The sequence below is a fragment of the Amblyomma mixtum genome, chromosome 3, assembly GCF_055824585.1.
Source record: "Amblyomma mixtum isolate Tamu chromosome 3, ASM5582458v1, whole genome shotgun sequence".
NCBI lineage: Eukaryota > Metazoa > Arthropoda > Arachnida > Ixodida > Ixodidae > Amblyomma > Amblyomma mixtum.
In genome coordinates, this window is record NC_143014.1 from 277,627,662 (window position 1) to 277,640,140 (window position 12,479).

The 12,479-nt window shown below is 49.5% G+C and overlaps 1 pseudogene; it reads left to right on the plus strand.

Moving 5' to 3' along the window:
• The first annotated feature begins 3,375 nt into the window (after window positions 1-3,375).
• LOC149354981 (akirin-2 pseudogene) lies at window positions 3,376-3,903 on the plus strand (annotated as a pseudogene).
• Window positions 3,904-12,479: the final 8,576 nt, after the last annotated feature.

The following is a 12,479-nucleotide window of genomic DNA, read 5'->3' on the forward strand; positions in this document are numbered from 1 at the left end:
ATACTAGGGAGGGAGAACTGGCGGAGGCGGCTGTGGAATGGAGTGCGAGGAAGCATACGGCCTGAGTGCACACGTTGCGCGTGTAAGGTTAGACTTAAGCCGGTGAGCATCACGTCTTTGCTGCACCAGCTCATCTAGATTATTCAGCTGCGCATGTTCCTGGAGCGCCACGATCGGGGTGATGCGGGGAAGGCAAGTGATGACGCTCATTGCCTCTCGATTAACGGCTTCAAGGCAATCCCACTGAGCCCTCGTCAAATGCTGGAATTGGGCTTGGTAAACGAGGCGCGTTTGCACAACCACCCGCACCAACTGCCTTGCAACATGAGAGCGGGCGCCGCCTCTTTTAGAAGCAATGCGTGTAATCAGACCTAACACCTGAATCACTTGCTTTTTAGCTTGAGAATGCCAAGCAGTCCCTGTTCCTGACTCATGCATTGTCAAGCCCAATATTTTGACGGTCGAACTGTCTTGAAGTGGTGTTCCGGATAGATGGAGACGAATTGGTGTCGCAGCGAGTTAACGTAGTCCCCAGCGGTTGGCAACTGACACATATGTAGTTTTGCTCACTGAAAGCTGAAGAACAATTGAACAAGCATAAGTTGACGTAATATCTAGGGCTGATTGCAGGGCGGAGGCTTGAGTCAACAGATCGTGGTGGGTGCTCCACACAGTGATGTCATCAGTGTACAATAAAAACTTAATATCAGCCACATCATGTAAGCTCCAAGCAAGGGGGATAAAAGTAATATTAAATAATGTGGGCGATAATACCGATCCCTGGGGTACGCCGCGAAGAGGCACAAAGGATCCGACCGTCTCACCACTGAGGCGTATGGAAAAGTGTCGGCCTTTTAGATAGTAGTTTACAAAATTGTGCACTTTAACGGGGAAATGCAGCATGTCAAGCGATTCCAGTATAGCGGCATGACTGATATTGATGAACGGCTTTTCAATGTCCATGGCCAGTACGGTACTTACATTGTGGCTGCGAGTTGATTTTATGTACCCACTCCTGCTGTGGCCTCAAGAATGGGGCTGCAATATTTTTAAAAAATGGGCATTAACCTATGAATAATAAACCTTATTAACGCAATATTGCCACAGCAACAATACATGATGAGCATGGCAAAGCCGCAGTGGGCTTGAAAGCAGGCCGGCAGGCAGCGGCAACAAAGTGGAATATCGCGAACACCATTGTTTTAGCTGAAGCAATTGAAGCAATATGCAAGAAAAGTACTAACAGCAATGTGAAGAGTAATCATGTAAAAAAGGTAAAAAACGCACAAAATGGTTGCGCTGAAATGTAATGAGAGGTAGCATTCCTAAAATAGAGCAGCCTAACACTATCCGTAATGAAATATACATATAAAGAGTCAATATTTGTGAACAAAGTAAATAATATCATTTGGGACTGAAACGGAAAGGGAGCAAAAATTTGTACATCCGCAGGATTAGAGGACGTGAAAACCATGAAATCCTCTGTTGGCGCGCTATTCTTACGCGTCAGCAGAATCAGTGGCACAGCAGTATAACCTCTAAGACTCCGATTTTATGCAGTCATGTATACGATGAAGCTATCGTGTATTACCTTTAAGGCGAAGCTTAAGCGTCCCCGCCAATTTGGTTTTCGGTTTGTAGAAAGCCCCACCGATAGAGTAAGTCCTGTTGTGCAGCAGACAGCTGCTCACTGCTTGGGTGCTGGAAATTACCTGTACTCGGTTGCGGAGCACACTACATAGACAAACGGACTATAATATGTTCGCATATGGCGCTCTTGCGTGTGTGTGCTAGAGTCTGTAACAAGAGAGCCGCCGAAATATGATTAGTGAAAGGTTTCAACATTTTTTACTGCATCGCACCCTCATTTTTAATGTTTCACTTCTTTTTCGAAATCTTCGTTTGGTGTTCCAGCTTTGTCCTCTTCTCACGACATTATAAATGGCCACTTAGCATTCCTACGAACACAACGCCAGAATAAAAAAATATGACCATGCTTGTACACCTATAAATGCTTCAATTACCTCTCAAATTTGGCGAACAATTAAATTATTCCGCTTGACGTCAAAGTATCCAGAAATTTTGATTATTCTGTGAGAAGATCTTTTGTTGATAATATGTAGTGACATGCATATTTTCCAATTTTTTACCTTTTGTGTTTCACTAGACTAAATTTTTGTCTGTTTCACCTCAACCCTGTATTGTTTTCTAGCTGCCAAGTATGTATGTTTATGGGCCCCAACATGCTTCGGCTATGGGCCCAACAGGTTTTGATGTACTGTATTTATGCTGAATAAATAAAATGAATGGAAAATGGGTTCAATATGTCCAAGAGTTTGCTGATGAAAGCTGTACAGTTGTGGCCGTGCGGTGGAGTGTAGCCATCGAGCGGCTGCCGGTATATCTAGGTCTTGTCTTTCTGACGGTACCTTTATTTCGGTGCCTAGTTTTGGTATATATTATATGAGTCGGAAACTTCTCTGAAAAAAATTCCTGTGTTAAACACGTTTTTTGTGCGAGTGAATTCTTAGCCATTCATGTTGATTCACCACCCTCGCACATTTCTTTCTTGTTTGCACAGATTGCACTGCTCAATGACCCTCGTTTCTCTTGGTACTCGCTACAGGCCTTCCTGCGGGCACGAAGAGTACTGGCGGCTGTTTCAGTTTTTACACTTTTAACTTATCCAACTGGATAAACTTGTGTGTTGTAAGGTGATATATTAAAAAAACAAAATGCATGAGCTGACTCTTCCTTCATTAATTACCCTACCAGGACTCGGCGGATACCAATGCAGTGGTGCCTGCTCATTTAGCTGAATAGGTTAAAATGGAATTTATTGTTTTATTCAAACCGCTTTTAACAAATATAGCCAATAGCCAGAGTCCATTGCGCGCAGGCTATTCAGAGCGGGCACAAATTAGTTTATTTTAGGGGGGTTTAAGGTCTCGGCGACTCAGGCTATGAAGGACGCCGTCGTGAAAAGCTCCTGAAATTTCGACCACCTGGTGTTTTTTAACGTCCACTGAAATCGCAGAGAACACGGTCTTCTAGAATTTCGCCTTCTTCTAAATTCGACCGCCACTGCCAGGATCGAACCCGCGTCTTTGGGGTCAGCAGCCAAACGCTATAACCACTGAGCCACAGCGGGGCCTACGAGATCAGAAATAACAATATTGGCGCGTGCTCATGGGAGCGCGCCGACGATGAAGACGAAGTGTGCGTGTGTCGGTGGACGAAGACAAAGTCTGTTGTGGGTCGCTCAGAGAGTCAGCCATCTTGGAGTTCGAGGGGGCTTGTTCTGTTGAAGAGCCGCCTCAGAAGCCAGCAAGCGTCGAAGAAGGAATCCTCTGGGGTTAGGCTTACGAGAGCGAGATGTCTTGCAGGGCATTAAAGCGAACACAGCCCTGGGATCCCCTGGACAGTCCTGACGGAAGTTCATCAAAGCGGCGAAGATGCACGCCTTTTGCGGCCAGCCCACCAGCTCCTCCGACAAGGGCGCACCAAGTCAATCCTTCGCCTTTCGGCGACGTGCCACCAAAGCTAACTTCGGAGGAAATAGCGGCCAACATCCGTGAGGAGATGCGGCGGCTGCAGCGGCGCAAGCAGCTCTGCTTCCAGGGTGAAGAAGGCCCCCCCGAAGACTGCTTCCCTGTGGGCTTCCCCTCCCAGCACACCGGCGGCCTCATGTCACCTGTGCGCCGAGACCAGCCCCTGTTCACCTTCCGCCAGGTGGGGTTCATCTGCGAGCGCATGATGAAAGAGCGGGAAAGCCAGATACGAGAGGAGTACGACCGCGTGCTTTCCACCAAGCTTGCAGAGCAGTACGACACATTTGTTAAATTTACCTACGACCAAATCCTGAAACGGTTTGAGGGCGCCACGCCAAGTTATTTGTCGTAACTACAAGACCATGGGCATCACACGTCAAAAGAACCAAAGGGTGGGAGATGCGGAAGTTTTGTGCTAGTAGAAACAACGAGGGAAGTTTTAAGACGACGAAGCGCTGTGCATTTTGGCTCTGCAGGCAACGACGGCGACAGTTGCAACCAGCGCCAAGCCTGAATGAGTGCATGCTGCAGTTGTGTGTCCCATCAGTGTACTCCCCTCCCCCTGCAACGCTCTTGAACCCCCCATTCTACCCAGTTTTTTTTTCTTCCCTGCCTTCTGTGTTCCTTGGCATATCTTTTCTTTTATTCCATTTTCTTGTGACTCGAAGGAAACTGCTGGTGCGTTCATTCCTGACAAAATGAAATGAAAAGGACGGACCTCACCAAAAGAGAGAAACGGATCATCTACAAGCCTTTCCACTTTGGGACTTAAGAATGAGCGGGGACAGTGTACCTTTTTTTTAACCCCCTTTTGCTTTGCTGTGACATCTCGCCATAGGAAACCTGTGAGGAGTGGAAAGCGTCGAGTGATATGCAAAGTTTTTTTTTTATTGTGGGTGATAGATGCAAAAGAACTGCTTTTGTATGCCAAGGAGTAAAGTTTAGTCACATTTATTTTGTATGTGAGGAGAAAGAGAAATGACGGAGTGACGTACACTGCAAAATGTTTATATGTTTTTTTTTTCTTTTTGAATGAGTGAATTGCCTGTATGTGTTTAAGCTCTCTGCACATTGCAACTTGTGCGCATGGCTGCAATTTCCATGGAGAGTTCGTGGCGTACAGAGAGCTTTGCCAGGTTTAGAGCAGTGTATCGTAAGGTGCGCATTGAAGTGTGCGTGACGGCTTTACGCTGTAATGAGAGCAACCTGCATGTGCTTTTGCGAGTTAAGTACTCAGGTTTTTTACTTGTATCTGGCTGAAGAGCATTGATACTGCAGCTCACCCTTAATACCAAGCAGCGACTTCAAAATTAGCTTATTGTACAGATGTACAATATATAAGTGCACTTCCGGGTGTGCCTGCCTAGCATCTGTCTTGCGTTAGTTTTGTACCGCTGCATGTGTCGTCCTGGCTCTGCTTTTCAAGACGTTCCGACTGTCGGCTGGTGTACATAGGCTCGCACACAGGCTTTGCCATATGGCTTCTTTTTGGGTGCCGATTCCATAGACGGGGGTTTTGGGGATGAGATAATAGCTCCAATGTTTGTGGAATGCCCAAACAATGTGTCGCTGGTGATGCTTTGTGGAGGATGACAACTGGAACTGTTCTGGTTACATATTTAATGCCATGACGAAAAGCGTATGCGCAGAAGAGGTCGTTGAGAGTGGTGAAGATGTACATGCTGTGGGATTAGCAGTAATAAAGTGCATCACAGAGAACTCACAAGATGGCTGACTCGCTAACCGACCCAAACACACACTTCGTCTTCGTCAACCGAGACAGGCACACTTCGTCTTCATCGTCGGCGCGCTCCCATGAGCACGCGCCATTAGTAATGGCGCGTTGACAGGTACTCCTCTACCGACTGTTGCGCAAATCAGAGAAAATTTGAAAAAAAAATTATCTCGGCATAACCGCGCGTTTGTTGGGGTTCAAATTTCGCACAGAGGTCGCATTTGGTGGTCAGTTTTGTTTTATACTACATTTAGGTGGGGTACTTGCCTGATTCGGTCTGAATTATTTGGAAATCCCCATTGTCTGCGGCGACAGAAAACCGAAACCTAAAGGATTCGCAGCACTGGTACCCGTGGCGCTATTCTCGCACTTACCGGAGAAACGAGCCCTCAACCGGGGAGGGCGGCGTAAGAGGACTTGGACTCGCATAGCCAGGTCACGGCCATGGCCTGTACAACCGCATTTTCGGTGATGTCTTGCGCTGCTTCGCAGCAGACAGCACCAAGCAAAGATAATTTGCTCACAAATTTAGCACAGCTGGTTTTCTCCGGTGGGTACGGGTACCATTGCTGCGAAGCCTATCGGTTTTGGTTCCCGTCGCCGCAGACGATGGGGATTTCCAAATAATAGACGATATGCGATATTGCTTGGTGGTCTGGCAACACCGCGCCCACAACTTCCGGTTTACATCTTGATTCGGGCGAGCTCGTCGAGCTAGTGCATCGTTTGCTAAGCGTACATTCTTGATATTTCAACAGGCAAGCTTCAGCTGCTGCGTTGTTTTCACTGCTGGTCTTTTACCAAATGTAGGCACTTTCAGGAAGCGCCAACTTCCTCCTACCGCGTCCTGAGCTTCGCTTTAAGTCTGGCGTTGGTGATAGCCAGAATCGGCACTGGGAAGTGTGTTGGCAAGTCGAACTCTGCGCCACTGTAATTTTAATTCGCGCATTAAAGCGCCGGTTCAAGCATCATGCATTATAACGGCTATTTCATTCCCAGGTGGACGTGATTTCATCTGGCGGGGAAGCGAGCGGTTATTTTGCGCTGAGTGCACAGATGTCGTGACAAACTTCTGTGACAGTGTGAACTTTCGTTCGCGCCGACGCCAGGAGCTTCGTGCATTGCAGTATATTCACACAGCACCCTCGACAAGCTACGTAATGTGATTCCTTTAGTGCAATGTACAATGCACATCCGCGGTTTTCAACGTCACCGTTTCAGAGTCCGGCGCCGGCTGGTTTTCGCCGCAATTCGTTGAAACCGCGTCTTGCTTAAGACGCAGTTGAAGCGAGTATTGCGATGTTGTCAGTCGATATTAACAAGAGCAAAGTGGGCACATTTAATTCAAAATATTGTAAGCAAAGACGCAGTTTTTTTTTTCAGATAAGCACTGAGCTACCGCGGCGGCTTGATTAGAGAAAGAGCGTACAGCTGTAGGTGCCTGCACGGACTCGATACGCTGGTCAAGCTGTGTATGCGGGGGTGAAATTCACATGTTCGGTTGCCTCCGACACTTAATTCGCTTCCTCCCAAACCTACACAAACTTCTTTGTTGCGAAGCAAGCTGTTGCAGCTTGCCACAACGATAAAATCTGATGGCCTGAAGAGTTTTCAGTACAATGTTGCACGTACTTTCTAGCTCGGAAATGCGTCCCGCCTTCACAATAGAGTAGCTTTTTTTTTTCAGACTTTCGCCGCCGGAGATATCGAATGTATAGGAATCCTCAAAAAATAAAGCATTCACACCTCAGTTTTCATAAGTAGGATGTATTGCCTCACAAAGACGCGTTAACGCGCATAACATATGCAGGCGTACGACATTATAAGAAAACAATGTGTGGGATCTTGCAACAACACCATGGTCCAGAGATTGCTAGCCTTTCCAAAACTAATAGAACACGGGAAATACTTAATTGAACACGTAACAAAACCAGTAATGTGCGTGTGGTTCTTCGAGTGCGCTTAGTATACCACGGCATGAGCAATCGAGGTTTTTAGATGGAGCGCACTGAGTGCCCATGGCCGCGATTTACCTGCACATTAATGAACGTGCTTCTTCGCGACTGGAATACACGCTTGAGGAACACAGGCGTAGGCTCGCTCAAAAAAATTACCTTCTCTATAACGTTGCTCAAGTATGCGTCTACATATATTCACGCCCAACCGGAGAGTTAATAAATGCACTAAATCGTCTTCTGATTTGGTCAGAGGCAACAAAGGATGTGGTCCGTATCTTAATGTAAACGCAAATCACGTAGAAAGCTTTGTGTAAAATCAGCGCAGAAAGCGCAAGCTGTGCACTGAATGGCTTGCTGACACACGATACCTCACATGGCATTTGCTGTTACTAAAACTTTGGAAGAGAGTAAAGAAAAAATAGTAAAGCGAAAAGCTGGAACGCACCTAGTTCTGGCACGCATCGTAGTTTCTTTGCATAGTGGACAGCATACCGTAAGAGCGCATCGTCATTCCACTTTTCAAACGAAGCGCAGCCGTTTTAACCCAACGCAGGGCCGGGGTTTCGTTTTCTGTACCGTACCAACATGGAGGACTTAGTTCTCGGACTGCCGAGAGATGGCGCTGCGCATTTCGCATATCGTCTATTCTGACCGAATCAGGCAAGTACCCCACCTAAGCATAGTATAAAACAAAACTGACCGCGAAATGGAACCTCCGTTCGAAATTTGAGCCCGAATAAACGTGCGGTTAGGCCGAGAGAATTTTTTTTTCGATTTTTTTTCTCATTTACGCAACACGCAATATTTCGCGGGGGCGTTCGCCATTGAGCGGACAGGGGACTCTCGGATGAAATCCATGAATTCCAGCTCGGTGATAAGGGCACCGCCGCAAGGTATGGCCAGCCTCACCGCAGTGGTAACAAAGGGGCCGCTGGTCAGGTGCCCGCCACACGTCCGTCTTCCGCAGCCTCGCTTCGGCCAACACAGGGACAGGCGGGGGCCGCGGCGGGAAAGCAGATGGGCTTGCGCTCCAAGGGGTGAGGTCGCAGTTCTGCCGGAGTACCGACGCATACGTCTGGCGCGGGCGCATCGGTGTAAGGGCAGCAGGGGCAACAGGTTCAGGGACCGCCTGCTGCACTTCCTCTCGGATTGTTAGTGCTAACGACGGACACTGCACTGCGACTGGGCCTCAGATTCGCACAGTTGGTAGGCACTTAATCACTCCTGTTGGCCGGTGTACGGGTAGAGTTACAGTCGACGGATTTATTTACGTTTGTGACTTTGTTGTCCTACCTCACTGTTCGCGCGATGCCATTCTCGGCCTGGATTTTTTACAAGGTAACGGCGCCATTATTAATTTAAAAGAGCCGCGCGTGACATTTTCGCCGACGCAAGAAAGTGAAAGAGCCGACCCAGACGACTCCAGGATGCCCGCCCTGCGTATTGCTGCTGATGACGTGACGGTGCCACCGCGGTGCAGCATGATGGTCCCCTTGCAAAGTCACTCGCCAGGTGATAGAGACGTTATGGCAGAGGGAGACGTCAGCCTTCTACTCGAGAAAGGAATCTGCGCTGCAAGAGGGCTTGTTCGCTTACGGGATCGCTCTGCGACACTCTTGCTCACCAACTCCGGAACCTAGTTCCAGCCCATTGTGAATAGAACGGCCGTCGCATACGTTACCGACTTCGTTGAGCCCGCTGAAATATGTGCTCTGGAGTTACCGTCGCCGGAAGGACGCGATGCAGGAGCCCTTCTGTCTACTGCGGACATTAATCCCGGCTTGTCGTAGGGTCAGAAGCAGCGCTTGGTAGAGGTCCTTCACGATTTCGCAGAGTGCTTCGCCACGACATCAAAGGTAGGGCGCACCCCGGTAGCCAAACACCGCATCATTGTCAACGAGGAGACAAGCCCCATATCCCAACACCCGTACAGAGTGGGCCGATGGAACGGGAGGCTATACGATCCCAAGTGCAAGAAATGCTTGCAGACGACGTAGTCCAGCCGTCCACGAGCCCCTGGGCTTCGGCTGTGGTGTTGGTGAGGAAAATGTGGTATTGGTGAGGCGATTCTGCGTCGATTATCGAAAGTTAAATCGTGTCACAAAACGTGATGTCTACCCCCTTCCACGTATCGATGACGCCTTGGATCGACTGCGTGATGCTAAATATTTTTCTTCACTCGACCTTAAAGGGCCACTGCCCAGGGTCCGGACATTTTTGAAAAACAAGCCCACTGCATAGATGAGGCATCGAAGATAACCTCTGCAAAATACTAGAGCCATGCGCGCCCCGAAAAGCTGCGAAAATTCAAATCAAAGCCCGTTCGTTCTTTCCTTCCTTCAAAAACGGGCCCGGTCCACTACTCTGCACCCCGCTGACGGCAAGGGGGGCTACTTTCGCTAAAGGCACTCCATTGGTGCATCGTTCTGACTGACGGGAGAAGGTTGGGCGTAGCCTTGGCGTCGCGTCGTCTGCACAAGGCTTTCCGCAGCGCCTTCTGTTCTGGCTCATGCCTACAAACCCGCATGAAGGAACAACAACAAAAAAAAAAACTGCGGAGGGAGCGTGCGGCGACAGCCTTGAACCCTAGCCATAAAAAGTAAAAAAATAGTAAAACTGAGGGAGTTGGTTCGCCCCCCCCCTCCCCCCCCCCCCCCCCGCCGTGATCACGTCACGAGACGCTCTGCGTGCGCGCTCCCTTCTCAGTTTCTTTTCTTCTATGCGAGCCCCCCAAAACAAGGTTTTATTAGTAGTGCAGCAGAGCCTTTCCCTCGCTCGCCCACTTGACCGCTCCGCACACACACCCCTTATCTTTCGTGCATCTTGCGTACGCCTTGACTCCAATGAATGACATATGCTTTGGAGCGGAGAAAAGACACAAACACACAGAACACAAACACGCATGGAGAAAAGCAAACGGCCGGTTGCCGCGTCCGCGCTTCGCCGTGTGTTTCGAACACAACCGACTTCCGCCCCTCCGCTCGTGAAACGGTGGGGAGGCCTAAAAGAAAATGAAAAGGTGGCTCGTTAACTGGGAATGACAAACAGATGTATTAAAGGATGCGCTCGCTAACAAGTCTAGGTGGTCGAGCCGATCGCGCCTCTCGATCGTTCAGTGTGCGGAGAAAATTCAAAAACCAAGAAAAGAATTCTATTGAAGGCGGGGCCATGACGTCGCCCTGTGACGCACTCCACAGACACCACGCCTCCGGCTTACACCGGAGAACGAAGGGGTGATTTTGCCTTGCCGAGCCTACTCGACGAGGAGCGGGAGAGAAGAATTTCGAGGAGGGAATGGAAGGAGAGGAGGCTCGCTCAAAGAGAGGTAGAGAGTGTCTGCTGCGCTGGGGTGGGCACGGGCCCTTTAAGAATGGTTACTGGCAGATCGAAGTGGACTCAAGGGGCAGCGAGAAGACAGCGTTCGTGACACCTGACGGCCTTTATGAAACTACCCATTGGACTCTGTTCTGCGCCAGCAACCTTCCAACGCCTGATGGACACCGTTCTTTCTGGACTGAAATGGCAGACATGCGTAGTGTACCTTGATTATGTTGTCATTTGCGCTCCTACATTCAAGGAACACCTCAACCGGCTGCGAATGGTGCTCCAGCAACTCCGTTCGGCACAGTTGACGATAAAGCCACAAAAGTGCCACTTCGGTTTTGAAAATCTCAGTTTTCTTGGTCACGTGATAAGCGCTGACGGAGTCCGTCCTGACTTGGAGAAGACTGCCGCTGTGGCACAGTTCCCGCGCCCAACCGACAAAAAGTCCGTTCGTAGGTTTCTGGGCCTCTGTGCCTACTACAGACGTTTCGTCGAAAACTTTTCCACAATTGCCGAGACCCTTACAATGCTTACTAGAGACAATGTCTCTTTTGTGTGGTACGAGAATCAGGAAGCTGCCTTCAACAACGAGCTACGCAGCCGCCTGCAGACTGTCCCAATACTCGCCCATTTTGATGAACAAGCTGCCACTGAAATTTATACGGACGCCAGCAATGCTAGCCTCGGCGCTATTCTCGTTCAATGGCAGGACGGGAACGACAAAGTCATAGCGTACGCCAGCCGCTCCCTCTTGAAAGCAGAGGCAAACTACTCTACCACAGAGAAGGAATGCCTTGCGGCAGTGTGGGCGATTAGCAAGTTCCGACCATATCTCTACGGTCGCCCGTTTCGAGCTGTAAGCGACCATCATTCGTTATGCTGGCTAGCCAACATCAAAGACTCTTCGGCATGGCTTGCGAGGTGGAGCCTGCGGCTCCAGGAATACGACATTACGGTAGTCTACAAGTCCGGCCGTAAGCACAATGATGCCGATCGATTGTTTGTCACGTGCACCTGCCGACGTTGCTCCGGCCGACACGGAGGACGGCTTCCCGTTTTTTGCTCTCGTGACGTCGTCCGATATGGCCCGGCGTCAACGGGCTGACTCAAAGCTGCGTCTGCTCATCGATCATCTGGAGGGCCTTAACGTTGCTGTTCCGCGGCTTTTCGTTCGAGGTTTGGGTTCCTACAGTCTCCGAGATGACGTCCTTTACAAGAGGAACTGCGCGCATAGCACGGAAACCTTTCTTCTGGTTATGCCATCCGAACTCCGTCCAGAAATCTTGCACGCCTGCCACGACGAGCCATTAGCTGGCCATTTGGGTGTTACCCGGACGTTTGCCCGCATTCGTGCGAAGTATTACTGGCCAAAGCTGCTCTCATCAGTCCAGCTATATGTGAGGACCTGCCGTGACTGCCAGCGGCGAAGGACACCACCAGTTAAACGTGCAGGGCTTCTCCAGCCCATTCCACCGCCTACAACTCCTTTCCAACAAGTGGGCATGAACTTGCTGGGCCCATTCCGATTGTCTTCCTATGGGAACAAGTGGATTGTTGTGGTGACAGACTACTTAACGCGGTACACCGAGACACAGGCGCTTCCCCACGCTAGTGCTGCAGAAGTGGCTCAGTTTTTATTCCATTGTCTTGGGTCACGGTGCGCGATCAGTCGTCATCACGGACCGTGAAACCGCCTTTACGGCGGCATTAATGCGATCTCTCTTCGAACTTACCCACACCAGTCAGAGGAAGACAACAGCATATCATGCCCAAACCGACGGCTTGACTGAACGCCTCAACCGGACGCTTGCAGATATGCTTGCTATGTATGTCGACGTTGAGCATCGCACGTGGGACGAAGTTCTTCCTTATGCAACCTTCGCCCACAATACGGCAGAACAGGAGGCTACC